The sequence below is a fragment of the Lycium barbarum genome, chromosome 5, assembly GCF_019175385.1.
Source record: "Lycium barbarum isolate Lr01 chromosome 5, ASM1917538v2, whole genome shotgun sequence".
Taxonomy (NCBI): domain Eukaryota; kingdom Viridiplantae; phylum Streptophyta; class Magnoliopsida; order Solanales; family Solanaceae; genus Lycium; species Lycium barbarum.
In genome coordinates, this window is record NC_083341.1 from 57,198,061 (window position 1) to 57,213,287 (window position 15,227).

The following is a 15,227-nucleotide window of genomic DNA, read 5'->3' on the forward strand; positions in this document are numbered from 1 at the left end:
AAATTGTAAAACGTTAGTAATTAATTAAGAATGTACTTATCTAATAACATCGTATTACACTACCATTTCGGCCCTTCTTCTAGCCAAACTCTTAGCACCACCAATATGAGGAATTTGGTTTTGTCGACCGTGTGGATTCTTCCTACAAAGCTCCTACAAATTAAAATAGATTAATTTCTAATACATAAGAGCAAAAAAGGGAAATTGATGATATATTCTTTATTCAGTAGCGAAAAAGGACTTTTTTACTCAGTCGTGGAGGAGAAAAAAAGACACAACGACGACAAAGAAGAAGCAGCAAGATGCAGTACTTGTGTTTTCGGGTTCCTGCGATAATAAACAAACAGTGCCCACTGGTCCATGGGTATGTCTTCTAGACATTTCCTGATGATTTCGTCTTTACTCAGCAATGGATCTTCAGCATGATGAAATAGTTTACCCCTATGCTCCCTTGTCACGACCCGACCGGAGGGCCGTGACGGGCACCCGGTACTAACCCACCCGGGCATCTCTTATCATACTTTCACATTTACATCTAGGTGAGCCACATAGCTAAATCATACTTTTATTCCTCATTCATACTATTTCCATTGGGCAACAATACATTTATATCATCATCACAACTATGCCCACAACAATGTACATAAGCCGACGAGGCTAACAAAATGATATCCAAAATATAGGCCGACAAGGCCAAACACATCTACCCATATACACATGTCTACGAGCCTCTAAGGAGAGTATGTCATATCATATAGGCGGGACAGGACCCCGCTATGCCCATAAATATGCACACAAAAGAATAAATACCAAAAGCTGTAGCTGCGAATGAAATGGAGCTCCGCTATGTAGTCCCTGAGTAATAAAGCTATGGATCAAGGCTGTCTTCCTAGCCACCTGCTGGCATGATGCAGCGTCCACAAACAAAAGGACGTCAGTACAAAGAATGTACTGAGTATGTAAAGCATGATCAACATCATTATGAAAGCATAATAGACAACATAAGAAATAGCATAGGATGAGAGATAGTAGTATCATCGTCATAAACACTTACTTGCTTTTCATAGGGACTTTCCATTTCTAATGCGTGATTGTGTACATACATCCATATCTGTATCCGTATTCATATCCGTACTCATTTACATTCGTATCCATTTTCGTATTCATAGCATAGTCGTAGCTACACTCATATTTATATCGTATACATATCCATATCATGTACATAGCGTACCCGACCATGAAGGTTCGGTGTTTCGCATACCTGGCCATGGCAAGGCTCGGTGAGTATACATACCTGGACCTACCAAGGCTCAGGGTTATCCGTACCCAACTGCAGTGGTGCGTGCGCAATATATATATATATATATATATATATATATATATATATATATATATATATATATATATATATATATATATATATATATTCTACCCGACCATATAAGCTCAGGGTTTCATAATAGTCATACATAGACGCATATACATAAAAGCTCATAAGCATCTTTAGCATCATTACTATCGTTGTTCATTACATCTATCATTAGAGGATTAATAATCATATAAGGAATTTAGTACAATCGTAACATATCGAGAATCATGAGCTTAGTAGCTTTTGAAGATAGCATCATTTGGAGGACATCATAAGCTCATAGAAGATTAGATATTTGGTCAAAGAACCATGCCTTATGAAAGAAGGGTTAGCCTTACATACCTGTTATATCCCGTATTTTGCACCTTCGGATAATTTGAGATAATTGTGACTAGTAAGAGATAAGACAATATTTTGATCTTATTTAATACATAAGTTGTTCATGAAAATATTGATGCGGAAATATTGAGGACAGCTAAGGGAAAAATTGGGAGTTTGGAAAATAGTTTCATGAATTACAAAAATTAGTCACAAATAATTGGGCTTGGAAAAGAAAAAGAGGCCCAATGTGGCCGGCCAAAGGGGTACATGGGCCAATGCCCATGTAATGGCTAATTAAGTAAATAAAAGAGAGAAAGGGACACTATTATTCATCATTTGTTCAAGAACTTTCAAGAAAAAGAAGAAGAGAGCACAAGAGAATAGGCCTATTCGGCCATTGAGAAAATAAATGAACCATTGGAAATCTTGAGCAAAAATTTATTCCTTCTAGTATTCCTACTAATTTGAAGGTCCTCTTTAACGTGGTATAATTGTTGAAGAAAGAATCCCTCTTATTGTTGCAAGTTCACAACCCTAGCTAAGTGGGAAGTTGAAGGAAAAAGGTAAGATGTAATCTTCTTTTATATGTTATGAATGGTTGTGTATGTTGTAGTGTGTAGAAATGAATGAAATTCATGAAAATATGGAAGTTGAGTGGTGGCCGTGTATATGTAGTGTGTGTGTGTGTGGCCGTGTATGTGTTGTATTGTGTAGGGATGATGAACTAATTTTATCTAGTATTTTGATTGTTGTTGTAATGGAATCTATGATGAAAAATGGATGCCTAATGATTCTAGTGAAGTTGTGAGGGTTGGGAAGTTGTTTTAGAAGTTAATGTGAATTGAATATAGTCTTCTTGTAATTATGGAAAACAATGTTGTTAGTGTGTGAATTGTTGGTGAAGTTCATGAAATTGAAGAAAGAAAATGTGTTGTTATTATTCTTATTCCATTTGGAAGATTTCGGGTGGCATAGCATATGGGTTGGATTATTTGAATATTGTACGGATTGGTTGAAGTATTCTTGAATATTGTTTGAATGGTTGCGGATTTGATCTTGAATATGTAAGCAATTATGAATTGAACGTAAATGGAAGTCGTCAAAGTTTGTATAGAGAAGTTGTTAACGTTGGAATGTGTCTTGAATTGATTGTCGATATTGTTGGAATAACTGTTGGTATTGTGGTTGCTAAGTTGGCCGAGTTAAATTCTCGGATTTGTTGTTGTATGTTTGGCCGAGTTGAATTCTCGGGGATGTTGCATTTACAGGGGAAATGCTGCCGAAATGTAGATTAAGTGTTGGTTTAGAATTCGACTCTAAGTGTTTATGGCTAATGTTTGGTATATATGAATATTGTTGTAGATCTTGCGAAGCGAAAGACTTAAGTTCGGATTAGCATAAAAAGCGGGCAAGGTATGTAAGGCTTACCTTTCTTTCTTTTGGCATGATCTCTATGAAACGAGCAAATGACGTATATGTATGAGTTCAAAGAATTTCCTATTCTTAGAGCCACTAGGATGGCTAATATTCTTGACTTCCATAAGCGGTTTCATATGATTTTGATGTGTATCCATAATGTCCGAAGTTTGTTTGATATGTTTCCGAATTGACATTCGAAAGATAAGTGATATGGCTTATGTCTTGATTTCCCAAATGATAGTACGTTTGATTATTCCGCTAAGTCCTTGATACACTTTGATATGTACACATTATTCTAAAAGCTACATTTGATTTGATCCATATGATATCCGAAAGATACTTGATGTGATTGTTGCTTCGATTCTCCAAAAATGGCTTCTGAAATGTTCGTAAAAGCTTCTGTACTTCAAACGCTCATAACTTTCTCATACTAAGTCGGATTGACCCGAAACTTGTTTCTGAGCCCTCCGATGTCGGTAGGTATATTTATTTGTCGAGTCTTGATTTATATGCATATAGTTTCTCACTACTCTGCTCGTGCACGCCTTAATATGTCTAATCACCGAGTCCCGGGCCGGGTATGTTATCGTGCGCACTCCTCTGCATTGTTCACCGAGTCCCTCATTAGAGGGCCGGGTACGGTATATGTTTATGATGATATGATGATGATGATGATGATGTGTTATGGTGGCCAGGAGGGCATATGATGATTTGATTCACCGAGTCCCTCACTAGAGAGCCGGGTACGGTATGTATATGATATACGATGTTCACATGCACGATTCTATTTACCGAGTCCTTTAATGGGCCGGGTACGGTATGACTTCATTCACCGAGTCCCTCACTAGAGGTCCGGGTACGGTATATATATGTATATGTATATGTATGCATGATGATATGAAAGTATGATGATATGATTTTGTTCACCGAGTCCCTCACTAGAGGGCCGGGTACGGTATATGTATACATGTATTCATGATGACATAATGACATGATTTCATTCACCGAGCCCCATAATGGGCCGGGTATGGTACGCGATATGAAAATGCTTGATTCTGTTCCGTATTACACAGGTACAGTGGTTTCCTTATTATGATACTTGACTCCTGGAATCTCTATTTCAGTTATGATCGTTTCAGTTGTATTTCATGCCTTATATACTTAGTACATATTCCGTACTGACCCCCTTTCTTCGGGGGCTGCGTTTCATGCCCGCAGGCACAGACGTTCGTGTGAGTGACCCGACAGCTTAGGCTATCTGTTCTGCTGCCTTGGAGTGCTCCCTTGTTTCGGAGCCCATATTTTGGTACAGACTCTTCCGTTATATATATGTATGTGTATATTCAGGGGTACGGCGGGGCCCTGTCCCGTCATATGATTTTGTTGTGTTTGTTAGAGGCCTGTAGATTTATATGTGGGTCATGGGTCGCTATTGTTCGGTAACGCCTGTGATTTGCGTCTAAGCGGTCCTATTTGCTATGGCAGCCTTAACGGCTTGTATGTATATATACTTATGTATATGCTTTGGACGATATGTTCTATGACGGCCTTGGCGGCTCCTATATGATGTGTTTGATATGTGCGACCGCTTAAGATAACATCTGCCCTTAATATCTGTAATAATTAATATATGTTGGATATGGATAAGTTACAAATATGTCGATTTGGTAAGTAAGTGTGTATGGGTGTCCAGCTCGGGCACTAGTCACGGCCTACGGGGTTGGGTCGTGACAATACCTTTCCGTTCAACTATTCTATCACTTGCACGTTCTCCTTCAGTGCTCACCTTTCTACCTTCATTAGAGTTATACTATCATTAGAAAATCGATAGCTTAGCATACATGAGTAAAGCTAGAGAAAATTGGACAGCATATCCTTTATTTATACGACTTCCTCCATATCATATATCAACTCCCAATCATCAATAATAACATTCACAATATCATAACAATACCCTTTATTCACATACATTATCCCTACTTCTCAATTCACTTCTAATCATCCATATCCATGGTCATAGCACACGATTACATTCATTCATATACAATGTCTATCCCGTATTCTTATCATCATTTATAACATAACCATAATCACAACACATCAAGAATCATGACTCAATCCAAGCTATTACTCAAAAATGACACTATTCCCACATTCATGACCCATTTTCTATATCCTTCTACAATCCAAGTGTTTCAACTTCTCAATACCTTAAACAATATGAAAATACCATAAAACGTACCTTAGATGGTGTAGGAATGAACCTTGGGTGGAAACACTTCACTTGAGCAAAACCCTAGTTCCACCTTCACTTGGATTCCTTGTCTTGGATGAACTTTAATAGGTTTCTTACACTTGATTCTCTTGGTTTGATGAAGTTGTTCACTAATATCCCTTCAATTCTTGTGGGAGAAGTGTAGAGAAATGTTCTAGAGAGAAGGGGAGTGAAGGGGAAATGAAATAAAATAAACTTGGACCCTTTATTAATAATACAAAATCTGTCCCGCTTGGATTTCACGGACCAACATACGGTTCGTATAAATTATACTGACCGTATGTTTGGTCGTATATTTGGTCCAGTGAGGGGTGCTATTCCGGGATGATTATACGGCCAAACATACGACCAGTATTGTTGGCCGTATAATGCCCAATCCTTCTGAACTCATTCTCGTCGACTCGTTTGATCTCCAATCCTTATGGAACCTTCTTGACACTTGTTTATCACCTCATTAACGATCTAAGGGACGTTATAACTCTTCTCCAAAGAATCATTAACTTGTTACTCGTAAATCCTTTCCGATACATATCGTATGCCTTGCCTTCTCTTGGCAAACTTTCTCCCTCTACCTCGAATGTCTTTGAAATCTTAATTAGGGTCATCACATGTCCTTCCTTATTGAAATACCATATACTTCGTGCTCTTCGTTAGTCTATTCACTGTGCATCAACGGAAAATTTTCTAAGGTGTAACATTCTTCCCCCCTTAAGAACATTTGTCCTCGAATGTTAAGTCCTCGGGGATTCTATAAAAATTTCGCCAGAGTTTCCCCTGTAATATGGCACTCCCATCCTGTCACAACAGCCCATAATAACAATGCCTCACAGGGCCACAACATAATAGCAATAGAGTTTGGCCACACACGACCCAAATGCATAAAAATGAAAACATACATACCTTATGATCTTGATGTCTCATCTTGGATCCCTTCTGGGGGCTGAAATAAGTGCGGGTACTTGGATTTCATAATTTCTTCCGCTTCCCATGTCATTTCTTCTCGATTATTGTTTCTCCACAAAACCTTAACTGAGGCCACTTCTTTGTTTCTAAGCCTCCGTACTTGCCTATCTAATATGGTAGTGGGTACCTCTTCATAAGTCCGATCTTCTGTCACTTGAACATCATTTACTGGCACGATCCTAGTAGGATCTCCAACACATTTACGAAGCATCGAAATATGGAAAACTGGATGAACTGACTCCAAATCAAGGGGTAGATTTAATTCGTAAGCCACTTTGCCTACCTTGCGCACGATCTCATAAGGCCCAATGTATCAGGGACTTAACTTCCCCTTTTTGCCAAATCTCATAACGCCCTTCATCGGCGACACCTTTAAGAATACCCAATCTTTAACTTGGAACTCTAAGTACCTTCGATGATTATCCGCATAGGACTTTTGATGACTTTGGGCTGCTAATAGTCAACCTTGTATGAGCTTAACTTTTTTTATGGCTTGCTGGACCAAGTCTGGCCCTATTAATTTAGTCTCCCCTGCTTCAAACCACCCAATTGGGGATCTACACTTTCTTCCATATAAAGCCTCATACGGTGCCATTTGGATGCTAGAATGATAACTATTGTTATAAGCAAACTCAATAAGGGGTAAGTGATCATCCCAATTTCCTCCGAAATCCAACATACATGCCCGTAACATATATTCAACGGTCTGAATAGTACGTTTAGCTTATCCATCGGTATGTAGGTGAAATGTCGTGCTAAGGATCACCCGAGTCCCAAAACCCTCTTGGAAGGACTTCCAAAAATTAGCTGTAAACTGAGTCCCTCTATCAGAGATAATCGATATTGGAACACCATGGAGTCGTACTATCTCTTTAAAATAAAGCTTTGCATAATCTTCTACCATATATGTAGTTCTGACTGGTAAGAAATGAGCTGACTTCGCGAGCCTATCCACAATCACCCATATAGAGTCATACTTGCATCGAGAACGGGGCAAGCCTGTAATGAAGTCCATGTTAATTACTTCCCACTTCCAAGTTGGAATTTCTATAGCTTGCAACAATCCGCCCGACTTTTGGTGCTCGATTTTCACTTGTTGACAGTTGGGACATTGAGCTACGAATTCCGCTATATCTTTCTTCATCCCATTCCACCAATATATAGATTTAAGATCATGGTACATTTTCGTTGCTCCGGGGTGGACAGAATAACGGGAACAATGAGCTTCTCTCAATATTTGATGGCGTAAACCTGCCATATTAGGAACACATAATCTGCCTTGGCATCGAAGAACTCCATCTGCTGAGACCTCAAATGATGACTTCTCCATCTGAGGGAGTGTATCTCTGTAATGCATTACATGGGATCTTCGTATTTTCGCTCTTTCACTTCCATTACTATCGACGAGACTGTTAAATTCTGAATGGTAGTTCCCCTGCTACCTGAGTCCACTACTCGAACTCCTAGGCTAGCTAACTGCTTGTCACGACCCAGCCCCGTGGGCCGCGACTGGCGCCCTACTTGGGCACCCAGACCTGGTTACATGTTCCAGTTACATACAAACGATTAGCCAAAGCCAGTAAGGCTACATAAACAGACTTGGACCATTTCCAGGAAAAATTTCGGCAGAGTTTCCTCTGATTTACGGACTACCCAGTATATCCTGCACGCAGAAAATACCAACAAAAGCCACTCAGGGCTAACAGGACAATATATATATACATATATCAAACGCGGACTGGCCGCCTCGGCGTATAGAATCGCCTAATCAAAACATGCGGACTGGCCGCCTCAGTATATGAGAATCACACAACGACCTGTTCACATAACCGAACCTAAGGACCATAACCCACAACCCTGTCCACAGACCTCTATCAGACCGACAGAATCATATGGCGGGACAGGGCCCCGCCGTACCCGCACAGCCAAATATACAAAATATATACAGCAACATATGTCTATACCAGAAGTGGACTCCGAATCGAATAAGAGTACTCCGAGGAAGCAAAAAGTGGAGCCTACTGCGGAGGATCACCAAGATCTGTACCTGCGGGCATAAAACGCAGCCCCCGGAGAGAGGGGGTCAGTACGGGATATGTACTGAGTATGTAAAGCACGGAGTACAGAAATATGAATCAAAATCGAAAGCAAATCAGATGTCAAAGTCTGTATCGAAATCATATACATATATATATAATGCAAGTAAAATCATGCAAACGTTTAAGAACGTGGTCGCCACTCCGACGCTGGCGCCACACACAGCATAACACCAGAAGGTTTCAAATCTCCGTACATCCCTGAACAAAATCATAATCATCGGTGAGCGTATCGCATCCCGAGCCATATCACAGCATAACTCCAAACGGAACCCGGCCCTATGGCGAAGCCTTGGGAACCGTAACACAGCATACTGCCGAATTATCATAAGGCGCACGAATCAAAACCGGCCCGGGAACCGGCGAACGAAGTCATAATAAGGCACGAACGGAGTCGTGAGCAAACAAATGCAAATCGTCTTTCAAAATAGTGTTTCAAAACAAAGTAAATTCATAAATGACACCATATTACAAAATAGTCGAATACTTAGTCGACATAAAGTTTCATTTCGCAAGACGTTTCCAAAATGGTCCATATAATTCAAAACGTAGGTTAGCGTATCGGATTGCCCAAACCTACCCCGTAGGAGGATGTTCCAAAGATCCGAAGTAATATGTACAAATTTATTATCAAAGGTGGCCCGAAGGGCAAATCGGGCATTTTGGGGTAGCGGGCCCACCTCGAGTCGAAGTGAGGTGGCGAACATGTTTCTACGAGCATTTATATGCCAAAGGTTATACATTATCATTCCTAGGTTACCCGACCACAATTCGATAGGTTTCGGACGAATAGTGGCATTCTAGCCAAATTGGAGCCTTTAAGCTTCAATAGAATTGAATGAATAGTAACTTTTCTGTGGATCGGGTTTCGAGGAGCAGAAATGCTCCGGAAGGTCACATATTCAACTAACACCCTAAGATATGCCTAATAAAGAATTGGGAAGCTTTACATACCTCTCAGATGTCGTACGCTCCTCCAAAAGTTCCGTCCCGTTTCGTCAAAAATCTGCAAATGGTCAAAGTTACCAAATGAGATCCTTAGGTTTATAAATGCCTTTAACTTCATAATTGCCTACCGAAATTTCGGCAGCACTTCCCCTATAAATCTAACATCCCCGAGGCGTAGCTCGGCTCCTATTTCATCCACTACAACAGCCCACATATCAACAACCAAAACAAACAACAATAACACCATTCTAGTTTCAAAGTTTTACATGATTTCTTAAGTTGGCAACTTTTCATTCAAACCTTCACAACTCCAATTCTATATCTACATAATGGTATGCATTCCCACATTCAAACTTGTATAATCCCATTCTAATTACAAACCATGCCATACACGAAATTGCATAGAAATCCATTATTTTCCCAAATTCTTCAAAACATCTAAAATGTACTACGAACATTCTAACTCACGTCGTTTCATTCCGAATTCATCAACATCGATATAGATTCATATCTAAAGTCTATAACACCCAAGATATACATTGATATACATAAAGATACCGAAGGTATACGCTTTCCGATAATATTCAAAAATCATTTTTCAATGCCAATTTCATTCACCAATTAATCATTTACGATATAAGGGCCACAACAACACATTCTACCAACTTAAACAAGATTAATTCACACCAATTTCCCTATCTATGGCTCACGGCCAAACACACTACAAACACACACCCACGACTTTCTATTTACGTCTAAATTACGGGATTCTCGTCTACTTCCAATCCTTAACACATTCATAGCAATTCTATAACATAAAAGGGTAAGAATTCATACCTTTTCTTGAAACCCCGACTTGTCGAAAACGTCGTCCCCGTGCTAAACTAATTATACCACTTCGGAGAGCGTCTTGAGTACTTCACAAATATGTGAAAACTTTGGATTTTTGGTCACTAATCAAACTTGGGAATTTTCTTTTCTTTCTCCTAAGTGGTTCGGCCGAATGCCCTTTTGGGTGTTCTTGACTTATGATTTTGTTTTTGTGAATACAACTAAGTGTACTCTCATATATATCTATTTAGGGGTCATGTGCATAGCACATGACCCTTTTAAAAATGGGTTTGGGCCAATGACATGGCCGGATCCCCTCTTCCATGGTTGGGCCTCAATAGCATTTTTGGTTTCTTGGCCCAATGCTTAAAAAGTCCCGTTTTGTAATTCCCGAAACTAATTTCCGAAATTCCAAATTTATCCTCGGCCCTCCCCGAGGTCTTAGCATTAAAGATTACACAACCAACATAGTCATATTCTCAAAAATTAATTTATGTCCTTCTAACACCCGAGTCATAGTTATTTCTCGATTTCCAATTGTACGAAAACACGGGACATAACATTCTCCCCCCCTTAAGAACATTCGTCCCCGAATGTTAAGTTAACCTTATAAGGTCTTATGATCAAGGCAGGAGTGTCCCTTTTTAATAATGACATACATAGTTCATTTTATCAATCAACACAACAAACTGAAAAAGAAATTAGATTACCTGTGGATGTCGGAAACAGGTGGGGATATTTCTTCTTCATCTCGTCCTCCGCCTCCCAAGTCATCTCCTCCCGATTATTGTTGCGCCACAGAACTTTGACGGAGGGCACTTCTTTAGTGCGTAGTCTCCGCACCTGCCGATCCAGAATAGATATAGGCTGCTCGTCATAAGATAACTGCTCCGTCACCTGAATGTCATCTACTGGGAATATCCTGGCAGGATCACCAATACATTTCCGCAACATAGACACATGAAACACCGGGTGTACGGCCTCCAAGTCGGATGGTAAGTCTAGCTCATAGGCGACCTCGCCTATCTTTCGCACGATCTGATACGGTCCAATGTACCGGGGGCTCAACTTACCCTTTTTACCGAATCTCATGACCCCCTTCATGGGCGACACCTTCAGAAATACCCAGTCGCCAATCCGGAACTCTAACGGTCGACGTCGTCTGTCTGCATAAGCTTTCTGTCGACTCTGAGCAGCCAATAATCGTTCTCGAATAAGCTTTACCTTATCTACAGCCTCCTGGATCACATCTGGCCCAATCAACTTAGTCTCGCCCACGTCAAACCAGCCAATAGGAGACCTGCATCTCCTGCCGTAAAGGGCCTCGTACGGAGCCATCTGAATGCTGGAGTGATAACTGTTATTATAGGCAAACTCAATAAGCGGCAAATGATCATCCCAGCTGCCCCTAAAATCAATAACGCAGGCCCGCAACATATCTTCGAGCGTCTGAATAGTGCGCTCGGCCTGCCCGTCGGACTGAGGGTGAAAAGCTGTACTGAGACTCACCTGAGTCCCTAATCCCTCCTGAAATGACCTCCAGAAATTTGCTGTAAACTGGGTACCTCGGTCAGTAATAATAGATATCGGGACTCCGTGAAGTCTGACTATCTCTCTGATATACAATCTGGCATAGTCCTCAGCCGAATAAGTAGTCCGGACCGGAAGGAAATGGGCTGATTTCGTCAGCCTGTCCACAATAACCCAAATGGAGTCATACCTGCGTAGAGTACGCGGCAACCCAACAATGAAGTCCATATTAATCATCTCCCATTTCCAGGCTGGAATCTCCATCTCCTGTAGCAACCCACCGGGCTTCTGATGTTCAACCTTGACTTGCTGACAGTTCGGGCATTGACTAACAAATTCAGCAATGTCTTTCTTCATGCCGTCCCACCAATACAAACACCGAAGATCCCGATACATCTTAGTGGAACCAGGATGAACAGAATACCGGGCACAATGTGCCTCGCCCATAATCTGCCGTCGTAAGCCCGCAACGTCCGGTACACAGAATCTGCCGTCGTACAATAGTACCCCTTCAGGCGAGATCTCAAACTGGGTCTTTGTCCTATTAAGGGCCGCATCCCGGTACTGAATCAAAAGAGGATCCTCAAACTGGCGCTGCTTTACCTCCTGAATAATAGATGACTCAGCAACTGGACGAACAGAAATCCCAGAATCTCCAGAATCCACCAAACGAACTCCGAGGCTGGCCAGCTGATGAATATCACGAACCAAATCTCTCTTATCAGGTGGAACATCAGCCAGACTACCCACGGACTTGCGGCTAAGCGCATCAGCTACCACGTTGGCTTTCCCTGGATGGTACAGAATATCAACGTCATAATCCTTTAGCAGCTCAAGCCATCTCCGCTGCCGCAAATTTAGCTCCTTCTGCTTAAAAATATACTGGAGACTCTTATGGTCCGTATAGATATCAACGTGGACCCCATATAAATAATGCCGCCAAATCTTCAGAGCATGAATCACCGCGGCCAACTCAAGATCATGAGTGGGATAGTTCTTCTCGTGCGGTCTGAGCTGCCGGGAAGCATAGGCTATAACTCGACCGTGCTGCATCAATACACATCCTATCCCAATACCAGAGGCGTCACAATATACAACATACCCATCAGACCCCTCTGGGAGAGCCAGAACTGGCGCTGTAATCAATCTCTCCTTCAGCATCTGAAAGCTGCGCTCGCAGGCATCTGACCACTGGAATTTTGCTGCCTTCTGGGTGAGCCTCGTCAGTGGTGCTGCAATAGAAGAGAAATCCTCCACAAACCTGCGATAATACCCAGCCAATCCCAGAAAACTGCGCACCTCCGTCGGAGTAGTAGGCCTGGGCCAATTCTGCACAGCCTCAATCTTCTGTGTATCGACCTGAATACCGTCTGCGCCGACAATATGACCCAAGAATGCCACTGAAGTCAACCAGAACTCGCATTTAGAAAATTTAGCATATAACTTCTGCTGACGGAGAATGCCAAGTACCGTCCTCAAATGATCTGAATGCTCCTCGGCCGATCGCGAGTAAATCAGGATATCATCAATAAACACAATAACAAACATGTCCAGGAAAGGCCGAAATACCCGGTTCATCAGATCCATAAACACCGCTGGAGCATTAGTCAGCCCGAAAGACATAACTCTGAACTCATAATGCCCGTACCGGGTCCTGAAAGCAGTCTTCGGGATATCAGACTCCCGTACTCGCACCTGGTGATAGCCTGAGCGCAGATCTATCTTGGAGAAGTGTCTAGCACCCTGCAGCTGATCAAACAAGTCATCAATCCGGGGAAGGGGATATTTATTCTTAATAGTCACCTTATTCAGTTGCCGGTAGTCAATACACATCCGCAACGACCCATCCTTCTTTCTGACAAATAATACCGGCGCTCCCCAGGGTGACGTGCTGGGCCTGATAAAACCCTTATCCAGCAAATCTTTCAGCTGCTCCTTCAACTCCTTCAACTCAGCTGGTGCCATCCTGTAGGGAGGAATAGATATAGGCTGCGTATCCGGCATCAACTCAATAGAAAAATCAATCTCCCGCTCCGGCGGAAGGCCAGGAAGCTCGTCAGGAAAAACATCTGGAAACTCACTGACGACCGGGACAGACTGAAAGGTAGGTACCTCCGCTGCAGTATCGTGCACACGAACCAAATGATAGATATAACCCTTCTGGATCATCTTCTTAGCCTTGAGGTATGAAATAAACTTACCCCTCGGCGATGCAGTAGATCCGAGCCACTCTATGACTGGTTCTCCTGGAAACTGAAAACGGACCACCTTTTGTTGGCAGTCGACATTAGCATAGCAGGAAGACAACCAGTCCATACCCATAATGACGTCAAACTCGAACATGTCTAATTCTACCAAATCAGCCTTAGTGCTACGATCATAAATGGTCACAGAACAATCCCTATAGACCTGCCTCGCTACAATAAAATCCCCAACTGGCGTAGCTACCTCGAAAGGCTCTATAGGCTCAGACACGATCCCAATCTTACTAGCAACGAGCGGGGAAATATATGATAAAGTAGAGCCAGGGTCAATCAAAGCATATACAGATCTGGAGAAAACCAGTAATGTACCTGTGACAACGTTTGGCGAAGCCTCCTGATCCTGGCGGCTGGCCAAAGCATATATGCGGTTCGAGGGACCGCTAGAACCTGAAGCGCCACCGCGGCCTCGACCGCGCCCTGCCGGTGCTGGAATACCCCGCCCTCCAGGGCGTGCAACAGATGGAACAGAGGAAGAACCGGCGGCTGACCCTGTCTGCTGAGCCGCATCACCCGAACCACTGGCCAATGGGCAGTCTCTCATAAAGTGGCCCTGACCACCACAAGTAAAACAAGCTCCCGTCGCTCGGTAACACTCCCCGGGATGAGACTTCCCGCAATGTGGACAACGGGGTCTAGGTGGTCTGGCCTGACTGGGACCCCTGGATACCTGCGAACCTGCCACTCTGGAGCTCTGACCGGCCCCAGACGGTCCCGTACTGTCGAATCTCCGGCTGCCTGACTGAGTACCCCGGCCGGAAGAAGGAAGATATCTGTCAGACGGCTGCTGCTGCTGAGGCTGTCCGCCTCGAGAATCCCCTGAATAACCCGCGGATCTAGCCCTCTTGGGCGGCCTCCTGTCTCTATCTCTGCCAGCAGGATCAGATCTGCGACGGTCCTCCATACCCATCGCATAGGCCTGAAGCCGGGAAATATCCATGTCTGTCTGCAGTGACACGGCCATACAGCTGTCTACCAAATACCGGTCCAATCCCATAACATAGCGGTGCATCCGATCGGACATGTCTGCTACCACGGCCGGTGCATATCGGGCCAGAGAATCAAACTCAAGACTATACTCTCGAACACTCCGACCCCTCTGCTGCAGGCGTAGAAATCGATCAGCTCGTGCCCGCCGTAACTCTGGTGGCAAAAAGTGGCGGGTGAATGCTGTCACAAACTGATCCCAAGTGGCTGGAGGGGCACCCTCTCCC

The 15,227-nt window shown here is 42.8% G+C and overlaps 1 long non-coding RNA gene across 1 annotated transcript in view; it reads right to left on the bottom strand.

The window, feature by feature from the left end:
* Positions 1-542: 542 nt before the first annotated feature.
* The window catches only part of LOC132642484 (uncharacterized), a 31,339-nt gene continuing 16,654 nt past the window's right edge, over positions 543-15,227 (bottom strand). The window contains exon 3 of the long non-coding RNA XR_009583192.1: positions 543-900. This is a non-coding gene — a long non-coding RNA (uncharacterized LOC132642484). The remainder of the gene's footprint in view (positions 901-15,227) is intronic.